This window comes from Balaenoptera musculus, chromosome 19 (assembly GCF_009873245.2).
Source record: "Balaenoptera musculus isolate JJ_BM4_2016_0621 chromosome 19, mBalMus1.pri.v3, whole genome shotgun sequence".
NCBI lineage: Eukaryota > Metazoa > Chordata > Mammalia > Artiodactyla > Balaenopteridae > Balaenoptera > Balaenoptera musculus.
Window position 1 is genome coordinate 58,425,964 of NC_045803.1, and position 19,064 is coordinate 58,445,027.

The following is a 19,064-nucleotide window of genomic DNA, read 5'->3' on the forward strand; positions in this document are numbered from 1 at the left end:
ACCCTGAATCTAACCCTGAACTATATGTAGAATAACAGACATAAATGAGAATCAGCACAGTCAGCAGGGAAAGTAACAAATGATCATGCAAATTTCGACACTGTGTGCTGTGATATTTCAGGGGCATGTGCCTGTTAAAATTCACCAGACTTTAATGTCCCTTCCACAGGTAATTAAAAATAAATACAATGACATTCTGTATTTGTCAAAAAAAGAGCCCTGCTTAGCTTGATATCACCTCTGTGTCCAAGACCCGGGAGAGTCCACTCTATTCATCTCAGAGGATAATCACCTGTGAGATAAACGGCCGTCTTGTAAAACACAATAAAATATAATACCCAGTGCTGGCAAGGATGCAGTAAAACAGCAGCCTCATGCCCTACCCATGGGAAAAGAAAGCAAATTGGCAACAAGTCCCAAGAGCTTTGACAACACTCAGACACTTTGATTCTTTAATTTGTTCTGGCCAACTGTCCCAGGGAAATAATTCTAAATACTTCACATGGGAAGTGCTGAATAAATAGCCACTGGGTTGAACTGAGCTAGACCTCAAGGAAACCAGGGGGCTGGAAGAGGAGGAGGAGAGTCAGAGGTGAGCTGTGGGTATGACTCACACACCCTTGAGGGAAATAACCAAATGTGAGAGCCCACAGGAGGGAGAGCAGGTCCAGGGCTGAGGGAGAGCAGGTCCAGGGCTGAGGAGGGACATTTCTTCCTGCCTGGTGGGTGGCCGCCCTGTTGTCACCCCTCTTCCCTCCATTGGAGCCCCTCCCCAGGTCTCCTCTTCCCACCATGTGGAAGGGTCACCGCCACTACTTTCCCGCAGAGCAAATCATAAACACCAGAGAGAGAGGGAGGAGGCGAGGGAGAGAATAGCCTGCATCAGAGAACGGGGGGGGGGGGGCAGGTTGCAGGGGAGTGTGGGAATGAGGGAGGGGGCTCCACAGCATTTAGAAGCACGAGGCCGGAGCCAGGAGCAGGAGCTCAGGCTCTCCTGGAGAAAGCTGCTAACACGTGCATTCCGATGCAGTGACCACACCAGACTCTGGTCCTCACCTGATGGACCTGATCGGGGTTAACTGCCCATTTAATCAGAAACAATGCGGAGTGTGCCCCTGGCAGAGGGACACAAGAGCATGTTCCTCCACCCTGCTGCCTGGAACACAAACACAGTGGCCGCCCCACCTTGCTCCTCGGGCCACACCTTCGGATGGCACAGTGGTGAGCAGGAAGGCGCCCTGACCCCTGAAGACTCTGTGGAGCAGAGGCACCCACCCGCCCCAAATGGCCCACCCCAGGACTCCCATTGCATGACAGTGAAATCAACATCCATCATTTTTAAGCTGTTTTCTTTTTCAACTTCCACCATACATAGCTGAGTCTAATCCTAAGTAGCAGAGTGACCAGTAGATAACAAAGATATTACTTAATGTCGAAACATCAGCATTCTTATTATAATTATTATAATTTTTAATGATGTACAATTATAACATCGTATCACTCTTAGACCTGGGCCCCCACCCTGGAACCCACACCTCAGGGGGTCCCACATTTTGGAGTACAGCCCTTAAAATTTTCTAAACTCCCTCCAGTGGCTGGAACCAGACAGGAAGGCAGTGCCATCCAGGTAGGACACCCCAATCCAGGATGGGACCCACCTGAGCCTTGGTCCTCATTCCCTCCCACTCTCCCACCCTCTACCCAATAGGAGAGGTCGACCAAATGCCCTGAGTTTTGGTACTTGTGCCTATGGGTCATCTGGTGTTCTACGGCCACTGGTGCCAGTCTGGTGTCACCAACTGATGCAGTAAATTTTATGCAGGATCACAGAAGACTGGGCCACCAGAATGGACCCTGATTTGGAGTCACTCAAATTGTTTATTAAGACAAGAGCCCTGAAAAAATATCTGCCACGGACTTCCCTTGTGGCGCAGTGGTTGAGAATCCGCCTGCCAACACAGGGGACATGGGTTCAACCCCTGGTCCAGGAAGACCCCACATGCCGCAGAGCAACTAAGCCTGTGAGCCACAACTACTGAGCCTGCGCTCTAGAGCCCGCGAGCCACAACTACTGAAGCCCACGCACCTAGAGCCCAGGCTCCGCAACAAGAGAAGCCACCGCAATGAGAAGCCCGCGCACCGCAACAAAGAGTAGCCCCCGCTCGCCGCAACTAGAGAAAGCCCGCACGCAGCAACAAAGACCCAACACAGCCAAAAATAAATAAATAAAATAAAAAATTTAAAAAAAATCTGCCTGGAGCCCCACACATCCTAGGGGCAGCCCTGTCATTATTATTATTGAGTGCTAATAATTACTGCTAATAACAAATAGTCCCTGTCAATCCAAACTCCACAGCAGTAAAGCTAACCCCTCCTGCAAAAGTTGAGGGACTTTAGGACCAACTTCCTATAGCCAAGCAGGGCCCAGCCCATCAGTGTCCCACAGGATTCCACTCCTAGGGGAGTAGAAACCCACCCACTGCTTTCCCTCCCAACCTGCCATCCTGAAGGCTTCTCAAAAACACAAGCAGCTGCTGCCCTCTCTCTCTCTCTCCCCCATCTCTATTTAAAATGGCTACCTAGAGTCCAGCAAACACCAAGGAAGTATGGGCACTTCCAGGAGCAACAAGGCTGACAAGGTGTCCGGGGCCCTGCCAGGCTCCGAGAGCTCCACACACTGACCCATTTCGTCACAGAGCCACCCTGTGAGTTAGGTTGCTGAGTGTGCCCGGTTTACAGGTGAAGGGACCGAGGCAGAGGGCCCACCCAGCATTAGGACGTGGAGAAGCCCAGACTCAACTCGAGACTGTGCCTGGATGCAGAGCCCCACGTGGAGATCAAGGAGGGAGGGAAGAAGAAGGTAAAGCAGACGGTGCAGGGAGTGAACAAAATCACATTAAACTGTTCAGAACATTTTGTCTAAGGAGTAAAAAGCTGTAATGGTGCCCTCAAACTCGCTTTGCATTAGAGTCACCAGGGGAGGCTATTAGCCTTCCATCCTCAGACCCCAGCCCGGGAGACTGCCTGAGCAGGTCGGGGGAGCCTGGGAATGGGTATTTTCACTCCTAGGTGACTGAGCCCTGCCACCAGGGTGAGGAACTACCAGATGAAATGGTCTCTAAATGCACCCCCTCCAGCATTCTGGCCCTTCCATCACCTCTGGGGAGACAGGCCCCTCCCTGCCTCCCTAACCCAACACAGGCAGGTTTCCTGTGCCTTGTTTTTATATTACAGATAAGGAACCTGAGACCCAGAGCGGGAGAGGGCCCAGGCCACCGTCACCCCACGGGTTACTGATGAAGCTCACTGCTCTCGGTTCCCTTGCTCTGGACTTTCCGCTCTAGTCCAAACGCACTCGGGGCTGTTTCTCTCTGCCCTAGAGAGCAGCCTCTGCTACGAGCATGAATGCCAAAACATAAAAACAGACAAGGAAAAGTGCCCCACAAGGGTGCCCGCCGTGTCCTCCTAGGGGAGCCCAACCTGACAAGCAGCCTCATCATTAAACCACCACAGTCCTCGCCAGCCCGGCAGCTGGGGATGTGTTCTCAGGCAGGCATCTCCCAGGGAAGGTGATGGCAGTGGTGCCCGGGGGGGCAGGGGCTGCCTGGGACACATGGGCCCATCCAGCAATCTGTTTCCAATTCCCCAACGCAGGGGTGATTTATCCTCCTCACTCGGCTGCCGCAGGCTCCGCATGCCTCAAGGATTACACGCTGAGTGAACTCTGTCGGGTGCAGGACAACGCGTTCCATTGTTCCCCCCGCCTTTCCAACGCCCTGATTGGCAAGAAAATGTCTCTGAGAGATGGATGGAAAGAAAACATTCCCCAGGCCGAGGTCTCCCCATCAGACTGATTAGCTACCAGCACTGAGGTGGCTCTTTGCAAGACTGGCAGACTGGGGTCTTTTCTGTTACCAGAAAGGCTCTCTTCTCCCTCATCAGGAAATTAACTTCAAAATGAAGTGGGGCCCAGGGGACTGCCCACCTCCACTTCCCAAGGCAGGTCAAACTGCAAATACTCCACCTATCACTATTTGTTAGTATAATTGTTACTGTTACAGCTTATTGAGCATTTACTACGTGTCAAACCTTGTGCTAAGCTATGTAATCATCCTGACGGCAGAGAATACGTATAAGGCACTCACTATACGCCTGGCACTGTGAGGAGCGCCTTCCTCCTCGTTCAACCCTAACCACACGATGCTGGCCCCGTTTTACAGCTGCCCTGGCTCTTCCTTGGCCAGCAGCACAGTGAGGAGTCTGAGAAGGGATCTGCCCAGCTGCGTGCTTATTATCACCGAGTGCTGGTCATCACAGCCGCGTGTGTACCACTGCGTTGGATAAATGATGTCACCGGCACAACAGGTCCATGAGGGTGAGCACCAGGGCCATGCAGAAGGCTTTCCCTTGTGTGAAGGGCCTGGGCCAGTCACTGAGCAAAGGGGACCACTGGAGGTGTCAGGGATGAAGCAGAACCAAAATTGATGGAGGAAATGGGATACAAGAGACGGAAGTGTCAAAAGGGGAAGATGTGTCAGGCCCAGGAAGAGCAGAGGCAGAAAGGGAGAGGCAAGAGGTAGCCAAAGCAAGAGGTTGGGTAGAAAACTGTTCCCTGTCTCCTGTTTCCGCATTCGGAACTCTCCTTGTGAAACGCCCCAGCCTGCCTTTCCAGCCTCAGAAAATGCTGCCAAAAGCTCACTGCAGGAGAGGCACTCATACAAGTGAGTAAATGCCTTTTAAGGATGGCAAACACGTGTCACCCATTCTTCTCACTCTGTCCTGGTCAGACATCACTAGTCAACCATAGGCCCCCCCTAGAAAGTCTCTACCAATCCATCAGAGTTTGTGCATGAAACAAAACCCATTTGCTATAACTGCTTGGCTCAGGTGATTTTCCTCCTTAATCCCCTCTTACGCTATTTTTTTGTACTTTTTTTAAAATTTATTTTATTTATTTTTGGCTGCATCGGGTCTTCATTGCTGCACGCGGGCTTTTCTCTAGTTGCGGTGAGCGGAGGCTACTCTTCCTTGTGGTGTGCCGGCTTCTCATTGCAGCGGCTTCTCTCATTGCGGAGAACGGGCTCTAGGTGCGTGGGCTTCAGTAGTTGTGGCACGTGGGCTCAGTAGTTGTGGCTCACGGGCTGTAGAGCACAGGCTCCATAGTTGTGGCTTGTGGGCTCTAGGCACGTGGGCTACAGTAGTTGTGGCTCAAGGGCTCTAGAGCACAGGCTCAGTAGTTGTGGTGCATGGGCTTAGTTGCTCCACGGCATGTGGGGTCTTCCCGGACCAGGGATCGAACCCATGTCCCCTGCATTGGCAGGTGGATTCTTCACCACTGCACCACCAGGGAAGCCCCCTCTCTTATGTTATTTATGGTCACAGCTTTCTGTCCTTTGGACCAACGAGCATGGTCCCATGGCCTCGTGCAGCAGCCTCCAGGCCAATCTCCAGGCTCTGTAGGAGCACTGTCCCTGAGGGCAGGTTGTCTTCTCTGAATTATACAGTTGACATCTGGAAGCACAGTTGTGTTTGAAGGCTTTTGGACCAAATGCTGCCTTCCCTGTGACCCATTTCTCTCCATTAGAAAGGTATGTGTATGTCACAAAAAAACAGAAACCAAGACAGGACTGTCTAGAGGCTGGAGAGACCCAATACCAGGCCCAGCAGACCCTCAGGCCAAACAGAGCTACCCAGGTGGTTCCACCGACATGAAGTGTCTGGAATTGGACTTTCCTAAGTTTCCACCATCAGAGTCCCTTTGCTGTTATCTTCCAAGCAGCTCCACTGAAATGGAAAACTGCTGCCCAAGAAACAACCTATGAACCTATTCATACCTGCCACCTCAAAGCTTTCTCAGTCTCCGTAACAAAAACACACGCAAGCTTCAGCTAGGAATACAAAATAAAAGAATAATAATGAACAAAAAAAGCAGAATGATTATAAGAGAAGATGGCGGGGAACTCAGCGCATCCTGGGCAGTGGCCCGGGGCCCGGGCTTGGTTCAATGTTCTGATGTCGCCATCTTGAAATTCTTAACAATCTTATTTTTTACCAGCTCAGTCCTGCTGGAGACCTTGAGGAGATGGTGTAGGACTTGTCTTGGCATAGCCCCCCTCTGACAGGTGAGGAGTCTGGGGTAGTCTTCCTCCACCTCCGTCCATCACTGACTGAGGACCCCCAGCATCTCTGGTCTGCCCAGGTGTGGGCTGAGAGGAGCTGTCAGGGGAAGTTTGGGGTACCTGCAGAAGGTCATCAGCATGCACGGGGAAGGTGGGTGCCGAGGTCATGAGGGCAGGGCAGTGGCAACCTCAGGCACTGTGAATTACAGAACTAGAGTATGGGTAACTATGCTGTAATAACACCAGGGAGAAAACTGTACCTAGCTGCAGCCTTCTAATTCTCCACAGAGCTTAGTGCTGGGGTGAGCTAAGAATCCCAGAGGCTCAGGGGTCCACCCTTCCCTTCCACAGATTCATGACCACACAGAGCACAGCACCCCTCTCCACAGCGCTCTGTCTTGGATTATGACACAGCCCTTCTTAAAACTTAGAATGAAATGCAAACTCGCCCCCATGGCCTACAAGGCCAAGCGCTCCATGACCTGTGCCCCGCACTCACTGTGCTCCAGCTGTGCTGGCCTCTCCTCACACCAAGTCCCTTCTCACCTGTGGGCCCTTCTAGAAGCTTTGCCCTCTGCCTGCAAATGTCCATCCCTCTTTCTCCCCTTCATGTCTGGATTCTTGTCATCCTTCAGGGGACAGCTCAGATGTCACCTGCATATAGAGGCCTTCCCAGACCAGTTAGTCCCCTTCCCTTAATTTCTAGCATGGCTCCCTGTCTGTATCCTCTAGAGCAGTCATCAGAATTGGTTGTGAAGTTTTTATTTGTTTCCTCTCCAGTCACCTGTCTCCACACTAACTGTACTCCATGAGGCAGGTACCATGTCTGTTTTGCTCACTGATGCGGCCCTAGAGCCTGGCACCATGCCCTGAGGCTCAATATTTGGCAAATGAATGAATGATTTTGACTTCCTGAAGTTCTCTGCCTTCAAGGGGAACATCCAATGGTCACCACTAAAATGGGAACTATTTTAGGCATAACTGCTGTCACCTGTAGCAGCCGGACCCCAAGGACATCGCAGGTTTGGGGGTTTGATGGCCCCCCCAAGACATCCACTACTAATCCCTGGAACCTGTGAAATCTATTACCTCACAAGGCAAAGGGGAATTAAAGTTGCAGATGGAAGTAAGTGTGCTAATCAGCAGACCTTCAAATGGGGAAATCATCCTGGATTCTACAGGTGGGCCCAGTTTAACCACAGGGTCCTTAAATGTGGGAGATAAGGCAGAAGAAAGAGTCAGAGAAAGCGTTGTGATGACAGATGCAGGATCAGAGAGATGCAACATTGTTGACTTTGAGGCTGGAGGAGGGGGCCACGAACCAAGGGATGCAGGCGACTCTAGAAGCTGGAAAAGGCCAGGAAACAGATTGCGACACCTTGACTTTAGCCCAGTGAGACCCACGTCAGACTTCAGACTTCCAGAATAGTAAGAGAATTGATATGCGTTGTTCTCAGACACGAAGTTGATGGTATGTTGTTACAGCAGCCATAGGACACTCATACAGTGTGGCAATGCTTTCTCTAAGAATCTCATTTGATTCTTGCAGCAGCCCTGCACAGCGGGAATATCAGTGTCCCCATTTTATGGATGAGGAAACTGAGGCACAGAGAGACTAAGTTGCTGCCCGGTTCCAGAGCAAATAGGTGGCAGAGCGGGCCTGTGCACGGGAGGTGGGCCCCGGAGTCCACCTGGTGCCCACAGTGGCTGCCTCCACAGACGGCTTTGGTGATAGAATGAGATTAATAGGTGTGAACACTTAGCACAGCCCTGGCACATGGGAAACCCTCACCACGTGGGCCTGGCTGTGGTCAATAGCATGGGTCTGATTCCTGCTTAGAGGGCCAATGGCTGTCATCTTCTGAAATGATCCTTCATGGCTTTCCATAGTTCCCTTGACCCCTGGGCTGGGCACTGGTAAGCAAACCTGCTGATTTACTGCACATCAACAGTTATGCTGTAATAAAAAAGCCGTGAGCTTGGGCCAGTGCAGAAGGCCGGTTCAGAATTTCCACCAGCACCAATGAGCACGTGCCCTATGTGAGGGTGTCATGGAGATCACCCAGGAAGGCGCCCTGTCCCTCCCAGCACACAGCGGGTGTGTGCAACAGTGCTGTGTCTGTTCCTCCATGCCTCTCTGACCCCCACCGCCCTGTAAACTTGCAGAGCCCCCAAGGCTTCCTGCTCACCCCGACCAGCTGCACAGAAGTGGTCGAATCTCCCCCTGAATGTGGGGGAGCCTGGGGTTCCCTTGTCCTGTCCGTCTGTGAGTGGCTGCTTGTACTCTTCATCTAGCCCATGCTCCAGGGCAACAGGACATGTGGACATGCAGATGGATCGTCTCCTGAAATGATCCCTCTGGGAGGGCAGGCCCAGCGCTGTGAAACCAGCTGTGTGTTCATCTAAGAAAAGGGCAGGCGGCCACGGAAAACAGCCCTGCCCAGCTCCCTCAGCGGCACAGGCATTCCCAAACCTTTGCTTCCTGCTGCCTCTCTCCCCCAGACCCTGGCGCCACGTTTGCACTTAGCCCTGAAAAATGAGAAAGGGCTCGGCTGGGAAGCCAGAGGCAATGGAGCTCTGTAAAGGGGCCCTGAATTTTTAAAAAGTTAAAAATTAAATGTAAATCATCAGTGACTTAGGAAAAAACATTTCTCTCCAATCCAGAGGTTCTTAACCTTTGGAGGAACTTGGACCCCCTTGAAAGTCTTATGAAACTAAAGAGCCCCTTCTTGGAATGTTTATGAACACATAAAATTTGCAGGATTACCAAGGAAACAATTATATTGAAATACTGTTATCAAACAATTTTTAACTGTAAATGTATAGTCAATATATGTGCTTTTTTAGAAACACAGATCTCACAGAGAGTCTAACAGCTTCTTTAACTCAAAGTAGCACTGAACTCAAATTGTATTTCAAAATAGTAGCTGTGACTGTACTATGACAGGAAATATCTATGATTTCATTGGTGACAAAGTCACAGATTCTGTTAGTGCTACTGGCTTGTTGCCTTTGACCATAACGAAAGGAAATGCTACATTTTGGTTAGACAAAATAAAAATGTAATATTTTTTCCTCCAGGTTTGCCGATCCCCTGAATTCTCTCCACGGACAGCTTGGTTACGCATTAGGAACCCCGGTGACAATCATGACAGTCACTCCTGGCTGCCACTTGGACCTCACCCAGAGAGTTAGCAAAAAGAAGGCACTCGAGACAAGCCTTCAGCACCTTCAACCTAGTACATGAGTGTAAGATAGTCTAAATTTCATGTGGAAAAAAAAGAACACCCTCAAATGTGGGGGGGAGGATTTTGAAATAGTTTTGGTGGTTATGTCTAGATACAGAATTTAGAGTAATTTTTTCCCTGTGTTTGTTCATCTGTCTTCTACATAAATATTATTTTTTATTATTAAACTTATATAGTAAAAGTAGGCATTCACTGGGTAGAAATGACTGCAAACAGAGAGCTTTCATATTAAATTCTGCACAAAAGTGCTGTTTACATTTTCCACAACGGACGCACATTACATTTTAAATTAAAAGCTACCAAAAAATCATTAAGTTGTACACTTTAAATGGGTGAATCATATGGTATGTGAATTATATCTCAAAGCAGCTAAAATTTTTTAATTCACTGGTTTTTCGAGACTCCACTTGGATACACATGATTGATTGACTTGAATAACTAGTTAATTAAAGCAAATCAATCAAACTTTAAAAAGAAAAAAATATAAGCCATTTGGGAAATGTAAAAATTGTTTGGATATTGGATGATATTAAGTAATTATTGTTAAATATTTTGGTGTGATAATATTATGACTGTGTTTAAGAGAAATGACTTGCATAGTAAGGATCATTTCTTTGTGTTATTTCCTGCAATGTGAGTAAATCTACAGTTCTCTCAATATACAATTTTTAATTAAAAAAAAATGAGTGAGATCCTATTTTTCAGAGATACAAACTGAAATAGTTACAGATGAAAAGATACAGTATCAGGAATTTGCTTCAAAATAATCCTGGCTTGGGGAGAGTGGGTGGAAGCAGAGAAAATAAGATTGGTGAGTTCATAACTGTTAACGATGGGTGATGGGCACGTGGGGCTTTGTTCTACTTTTGTATACATCTGAAATTTTCCATAAAACATTTGTAAAAGCTAACCTTAAAAAAAATTAATTGGATAGGCAATAATAATGAAGGTAATTCACACACAAGGTAATAAGGTATCTAGGAAAAAAAGTTTTGTGTTTAAGAACTCAAGAAAGAAAGAATCACTGTCACCGTTCTCCTTTGTTTTATAAGTTGAGGGGATTGTAAGTAACAAACCTATTGTCCTTCCTCCCCCCACCAACATAAACCACCCCAAAGGGGAAAGATGGCCTTACCCAGCATACCATTTGCAGGCAGCAGGCTTCTGAGATGCCCCAGTGCGGGCAAAGGCGCCTGGAATCAAGGTCCAGACCCAGGGTCCCAGGCCTACCTCAGCTGCAGCCAATCCCTTCCCCACTCCAAGCCTCAGTTTCCCCACTGTCCACGTGAGGGAATTTTGCACCAGAAGAATCTCTAGCTTCTTTCCAGCTGGTATGCTCTGTGATCATCCGAGCTGTGTTTACTTGGGCTCTGGATGAGCAGGGATTGGGCCCACAGGCCGCGCTCCATCACGCAGGCTCTGACATGCCCCTTGCCGAGATCCCAGGGAAGTCACAGGCCCCTGCCGCTTCCCAAAACACGGGCGTTCCATATCCTGCCGCGGGCCCAGCGTGCAAGGCTGGGTGGAGGTGTCCGCACATGTACTCATCCTGATGGCAAAGGGCCAGGCCAAGGGTGTTTACAGGGACCCTGCAGCGAGGGCAGAGGGTGTGAGCAGTCAGCCCCTCTCTGGCCTGGCCCATGGACACCCCCTTCCTTTGGGCCTCACCCTGCCCCACCTTCTGGCACCCCCTGATCACACGATCGTCTTGCCAGCAGCTCCCTGGCTGTAACCCGGGCTATTGCAAACACATGGGACCTGGCTGTAGCCAAGAGTGACAAGTGCTCTGTGGTGTCACTGGCTGGCGATGAGGCCTGGACGAGGCACGGACCCCTTCAGAGTGCCCTTGACTCTCACGTGGCCAGATTCACACCCAAGTAGGCCCCACTTGTAAGCTGACGTATGGATAGCGTGGCTCACAATCTTAACCTATAGCCCTCCCCTACCCTGCATTCGGGGACCCCAGCCCTCTGCCATTCGGGCTCTGGACACCCTGGCCCCAAACCACCATTTCAACCTGATCTCCAAACCTCTCCTCAAAGTGTCTTCCCTACGAATGAGTGCTCTCCAAAGTGAGTTCCATGGAAGCCCATTCTACAGGATAGTCGCAGTCGTCACGCCACTAAAAGGCTCCACGGTCAAAGAAGTTTGGCAAACACTGGGTTAAACCAATTTAAACATGTCTTCTGTGTATTCCACAGGCCTTCTCAGTGACTTTGCAATGAGCATTGTGAATTTGAACCAGGGGATGCCACGTCTTCTCTGCTGATTTGGCCCCAGAAGTTGTATGTTAATAGGCATCTTGGGGACCAATCATCCATGTACTTCAGGGAATTCTGCATTAGACAGGCTGACCTCCACCGTCACCGGTATGATCGAGGGCTTTTGTGATGTTCCAGCATCTTGCTATTCATTCATTTGGAGTTGGCAGGTTTTTCCACAGTCAAGCCCGTTCACCCTGATCTCATACTCTGGCAACTGATCTTTGTATCAGGACTTTGCATGGTCTATGAATTTGCATCCATCTGCTTGGACTCTTGTTCTGGTGACCCTCTAATGGTCATAGCTGGGGCCACACTTGTCCTTAGAGCATATATTTTCTGACCTTCCAAACTTTCAACCATTCAAGAAAATGTTATTGAGCACCTAGGACATGCACGACGACACTGGGGCAGAGGCACCCAGGCCCAACGGGAGAGCTACCAAAGCGCAGTGAGCCTCTAGTGCTGGTTCACACCTGCAACCATCCAGCTAGCGGAGCTACAGCAATAGTTTTGGAAATGACCAGAAGATGTTTCAAGGAAGTCAGGAGTCCCACAAGTCCAAAACCAGGGCAAGCAAACAGAGGCAAGAGTAGGAAGCTACCAGTATTCTCAGCGGCAATGACGGCACCCTTCCCAGTATGGAGACAGAATGGTCAGAATCTGACTCCCAAGCCATTTCTGTTTAAGCCCCCAGTTTGTAGTCACTTGTTTCAGCAGCCCCAGAACACTCACGTGCACCCCTGAAGCTGACCACCAGGGAGCCCCCGATCCCTTCCTGGGCCTTCAACTCGCCTTTCCGCCCCAGGAGGGCTCAGCCCCTGCCCCGTCACGTGCTCTTCAGGACAGAGTCTCAGACACACCACGAAGAGCCAACATGTGGAGACTAAGCTGCCCACTGGGAGTTGTGTCCTAATTCCTACCTCTTGCTAAGGAATGAACCCCAAAGCCATGAGAGTGGGAAAGGTCTGCGGCCTTAGAAGACATGTAGCCCAGTGTTGCTACATGAGTGGACCAAGGACCTATGGCAGAGTGAAGAGGCTGGCAAATTCTATCTGGAAAAAGCAAGTGTAAAACTGGACAACATTGTTAAAAGCAACAATGTCAGGGCTCTGGAAATTGAGCAAAGGCAGACAACAAACTAGGAAGAGCCTATTCTTGAAGAACAGCTTCGGCTTGGGGTACAATCACTGGGAATCTGTAGCCTTCTCACCTGAAGCTGCTGCCACCCACCCCTCCCACACCCCCATCCCCCTTGGTCAGCAAGAAATGTGGCTTTACCAGCATGGGGCTAGCTTTGGAAACCAGCAGCTGAGCTGCCGGGGGGGGCACACTCAACCTGGGGCTGGGGTCAGCTAACAGCAGTGAGCTGGAAACATGCAGGGGAACCCCCCGCTCCCACGGCTGGAGCCTGTGATCTCATGGGGAAGAGCGTCGAGGCAGGCAAAAGTTGAATGGGGATCCGGGAAAAGAGAGCAGCACAGAAGGTCAGGATAATATCTCCCCTCATCCCTGCCTGTCTGGGAAATGAAACCAAGAAGCCCACTAGACAGCAAAAGCAAAGGAGGCTTGAGGATTGACTTGAGCTGTGACCACGCTCCCCAACCACAGAGATCCACCCACATACAATGGAAGCCTTTGGGCACAAGGTTCTGTGCACAGCCTTGGCCAAATTCACTGGCTGAACCCTGAGCTGTGCAGACACTAGGGGACCACTAGGAGGTCAGGCTGAAAAATGAAAACGAGAATCAAGTGAGTCTGAGCAGAGCCATTGCTGCACTGCAGGGGAGATGGATTTCAACGTTCATGTCCAAGAAAGTTACTTTTAAAAAAAAAAAAAAAAGCAAAAGCAAAAACAAAACAACTCTCTAAAATACAATTCAGAATCCAGATTTGTTGCAACATAGTATCCAAAATGCCCATAGTATCCAAAATGCCCACCATGGAGGGCCCATGTGAGTGAGGAGCTGAGGCCTCTTACCTAAGCTCAGTAAGGAGCCATCTCAGAAGTGGATCCTCCAGTCCCAGTCAAGTCTTCAGGTGAAACAGCAGCCCCACCACCATCTTGACTACAGCCTCATGGGAGACCGTGAACCAGACCCCCAGCTAAGCTGCTCCTGAAGCCCTGACCCTCAGAAACCATGTGAGATAGTAAGTGTTCACTGTTGTATTAAGTGGCTAAGTTTGGGGATAATTTGTTACATGGCAATAGATTACTAATACATCTGGCTTCTATAGTAGGGATGGGGGTAGGGGAGAGGAAGGGCTATACTTTCCCCTTCAGTGCAGGAGACATGGAGCCTCTGGAAGAAATTTAAATTCAGTTCCACAAGCATGCATTAGGCTCCTGGGCCCACAGAAATAATATGTAGGCAAGCATAATATTCTAAACACACAAAAAAGTCACCCACTGTTATCTCAATTTGCTCTTTCAAGTCTGAAGGATTTTTTTTTTTTCCTTTCTACACAAAGCGATAATGGCAGGACCCCTTGGAATTCTCTTCCCCCAGATGGAAACAGTGGGGTTATGGATGTAAAGCAAGCTAAGGATTTATTCCTGGTGTCCATCAGTGAAATGAACACAGCCAGCCCTGAAAGGATTCCATGCTTCAGTGGCAACAAGAAAATCAAATAAAGCTGCACATGTTCCAAAGAGGGGGCTGCTATTAAAAATGTGGTGCTAATTAGCTCCCTTGTGTAATCATCCCAGGAGTGAGCAGGGAGGAAGGACAAGAGAATTTGGGTTCCACTAGGCAAATATTTAGAACGTGTACAGAAGCATAACTGTGAAGAATGGAGAGAGATTCAAATAGGGTGGCTGAGTGAGCTGATGGCTGGGGAAGGAGGATCATCCTGAACAAGACTGGTGTAAGCACAGCAGGAGACCAGAGTTTCAGAAGAGAACATCAAGGCGAGAGTGTTGCTTCCCACACTGCATCCCTGTCCCACTGTGAGATCCAAGAGGCATTCGATTCAGATACCAGAGAGAAATGGTACCTGCAGGGGTCTGGGAATGAGCATCTCAATGAGTCTGCCTGGGGCAGTCATCATCATCATCATTATCATCATCAACATCAGCACCCATGTACCCACTGCAGTCCTAGGCAGCTGGTATTATTATTCTTCCCATATTACTGATAAAGAAACTGAGGCTCAGAAATGTTGATTCACTTGCCTAAAGTCACACGGCTAGTGAGTCTACTAGAACAAGCATTCAAGCCTAGGTCTGACTCCACAGCCCCAAGTCTTAGCTACAATGAGGCACCTTCTGCAACAGTTAATGAATAATGTACCAGTAAGAATTCCCTCTGTGAAATTTCTAAAGTAGCAGCACCCAAAATTCTAAGGCAAAGTCTTTAGCTGCTGGGTGTCATGTTGCAGCCCATTAAAAAGTCCTTAGGCAAATAGAGTGCTGATGGAGCCTGTGCCATAAGAGAGAGATGAAGAAGGGGAGTTCTGTTTTTCTTTCTTTCTTTCTTTTTCTATTTTTTAAACCTAATCCCACTTAAGGGAAAACAGTTTGACTTGAAAGGGAAAGTGGCTGATAGGGATCACAACTTGTTGAGGAGAATTGCTTTTCTTATGGTTCCCCTCCAAAGCAGTAGTTCATTCAAGGGTCTTTACTTGATTTTTCTCACTTTAATTAGATTTTTTTAATAGGTAAAGGTTTTATGAGACACAAAATGCAAAGGGAACAATCAAGTATCCAGTGAAAATTCCCTCCCCATCATTCCTCAATCACCCCATTTGCCCCTCTTCTGGAGACATTTTTCTGGAAAGTTCTTTTCCACCAAATTGCAGCAGATTATTCACTAATTCTACATCTTTATTTGTTCACTTGACAACATATCTAGGTAAATAAGTTGCCACAAGTAAAGTATGTCACCCCCCGGCACATAGTAGGTTTTGGTGTTTGTTACTGTTGCTGCTACCATAATCATCACCAGCTCCATCTCATCTCCATCATCAAACAAACTCTATCTCAATTCCATCACCATCTCCATCTCATCTCATCTCTCTCCATCATAATCATCATCTCCATCCATCGCATCTCCATCTCCATAATAATCATCATCTCCATATACATCTCATCTCCAGCTCCATCTCATCATCATCATATCCATCATATCTCAGCTCCAGCTCCATCTCCATCATCATCACATCTATCATCATCTCCATCTCCATCTCCATCATCTCATCTCCATCTCTAGCTCCATCTCCATCATCAACTCCATCTCCATCTCATCTCCGTCTCCATCATCATCCCCATCTCCATCTCCATCATCATCTCCATTTCATCCCCATCTCCATCTCCATCTCATCTCCATCTCCGTCTCCATCCCATCTCCCTCTCCATCTCATCTCCCTCTCCATCTCATCTCTGTCTCCATCCCATCTCCCTCTCCATCATCTCCCTTCCATCTCACCTCCCTTCTCCATCTCATCTCCATCTCCATCTCAACCGTTGAGTCATTCCACATCAGTACAGGAAGGATGTCCTCTTTCTTTTTCCCATCCATTATGCAGATGTATCATAATTCAACCAGTCCTTTTTTTTTTTTTTCTGACAAAGCAAGAGACTTTATTGGAAAGGGGTGCCCGGGTGGAGAGCAGGAGGGTAAGGGAACCCAGGAGAACCGCTCTGCCATGTGGCTCGCATTCTCGGGTTTTATGGTGATGGGATTAGTTTCCGGGTTGTCTCTGGCCAATCATTCTGACTCAGGCTCCTTTCTGGTGGGCGCGCAACTGCTCAGCCAAGATGGATTCCAGCGAGGAGGATTCTGGGAGGTTGGTAGGACATGTGGACTGGCATCTCCTCTCTCCTTTTTCAACCAGTCCTTTTAATTGACATTTAGCTTGTTTCAATCTTTTAAGGTTACTGATGCTGCTGCTTCGGTAACTCTGTGCATGGGTCATTTTGCACATGTACAAATCTAGTCCTAGGATAAAAGTCCTAAAAGTGCAATTGCTAGGAACAGGGCATGTGCATCTGTAATTCCAATAAATATGACCAAATTTCCCCCATAGACGCTGTGCTAAGTATTACTCCCATGAGAGCCATGGTCCCCACATTCAGCTGTATCATGAGGCCTGGGCACCCTTGTAAGCATCTCATCCAGCACCCCACTTCCTCCTGGATGCCCCACACCTCACATGCCAAAGGGCCTACTCCACCCCATCACTGCACCCTTCACACCAGCTCTTCTGGCTCCCCTTCTGTTCTCAGCCTTGTAGGCATTGCTACCTGCAGTACTTCCTCAACAGTCCTCTCTCCTTCCCCTTCACCAACTGATGGCCTGTCCCAGGCCTAGCTTACCTCCATCCCTCTTGCCTGGACCACACCACCATGCTGCAAATTCTCAGCAGTGCAGGCCCCAGGGATGTTTAAAGAAAAAAGGCACCGAAGGGTCTTTGCAGAAGCACGTTCAGGCAGGGGACAATCACAGCACTTGCTTGCAGGTCTGGGGTGCTAAAATGGACTTGGAGGGAGAGCTAACTGGGCCATCTAGGGTGAGGGGCTTAGGCACCCAGGTGCACAGTCCAGAGTCAGAAAAGATGCTTAATATGATTTTAATTTTCTTAAATTTACCAAAGCTTGTTTTGTGGCCTAGCAGGTGATCTATGATGGAGAATGTTCCATATGCACTTGAAAAGGCACCCTGTATTCTGCTGCTTTCGGATGGAATGCTCTATATATATCAATTAGGTCCCTTTGATCTAATGTGTCATTTAAGGTCTGTGTTTCCTTATTGATATTCTGTCTGGATGATCTGTCCATTGATATAAGTGGGGTGTTAAAGTCCCCTAGTATTACTGTATTACTGTTGATTTCTCCTTTTATGTCTGTTAATATTTGCCATATATATTGAGGCGCTCCTATGTTGGGCGCATGTATATTTACAATTGTTATATCTTCTTCTCAGATTGATCCCTTGATCATTATGTAGTGTCCTTCTTTGTCTCTTGTAACCGTCTTTATTTTAAAGTCTATTTTGTCAAAGTATTGCTACTCTGGCATCAACCTAAGTGTCCATCAACTGAATGGGTAAAGATGTTTTTTATACACACACACACACACACATACAAAATGGAATATGATTCAGCCATAAAAAAGAATGAAATTTTGCCATTTGCAGCAACATGGATGGACTTGAAGGACATTATGCTAAGTGAAATAAGTCAGAGAAGATATATTTTTTTCTGTACTGTATTCTGTGATACTGTATGATATCACTTACATGTGGAATCTAAAAACTACAACAAACTAGTGAATATAACACAAAAGAAGCAGACTCACAGATAAGAGATAACCCAAGTGGTTACCAATGGGGGGCCAATATAAGTGTGGGGGAGTGGGAGATATAAACTACTGGGTGTAAGATAGGCTCAAGGATGTATTGTACAACATGGGGAATAGAGCCAATATTTTATAATAACTGGAAATGGAAAGTAACTTTTTAAATTGTATAAAAATAAAAAAGAAATTTTGGGGAAGCTGCTGCATAGCACAGGGAGATCAGCTCAATGCTTTGTGATGACCTAGAGGGGTGGGATAGGGAGGGTGGGAGGGAGGCTCAAGAGGTAGGAGATATGGGGATATGTGTATACATATAGCTGATTCACTTTGTTGTACAACAGAAACTAACACAACATTGTCAAGCAATTATACTCCAATAAAGATATTAAGAAAGAGAGTAAAAAGAATAGAAATTTTTAAGACATTTGTGATTACATTCAGGGTCCACTCAGATAATCCAGGATCATCTCCACATCTCAAGACCCTTAATCACATATGCAAAGTCCCTTTTGCCAAATAAGATCACATAAATAGGTTCAGGGGATTTGGGCATCTTTGGAGAGCCTACCATACTCTCCCTTCACCGCATGCTTCAGCTAGCTGTTCTGGAGAAAGGAGCCCATAAATATCATTTTCAAGGGCGTTAAAATGAAAACTTCCCAGGCTGGAGTCCATTCTGTCATTAAGAGGCTCAAACTTTTGGCCCACAGAAAAGCCTGAATCTGGTCAGGTGTGGTTTGGCTGTTGTACGATGGAGAGAGATATTGTGTCCCTCTCAGGCCACAGCAGGGAGATGACAGCTTATATTTAATTATAGGAGACACTGTTCTTGCTCACTTTGTCTTTCAAAGGAAACACTTGGGGCAAACTGGAACTCAGGCCTTGCCAAAACCACACGTCCCCAGGGCCACTCTCTTTGCCTCTCCCGGAAGAGCCCTCATTTTCTGAAGGCAGGAACTAAGTCTCAAAGATCCGAGACCTTTGGCCCCTTGATTTTCACCAGGGAGCCTGGTGGCAGGCAAGGGCAGAGATAAGACGTCTCCAAGGCCTTGGCTGCACCAGAGGGGCTGAGAAGATGGCAAAAGGAAAGAGTCGAAGCCCAGGTTATCTGTAGATCCAAACCATCCTCAATGCAGCC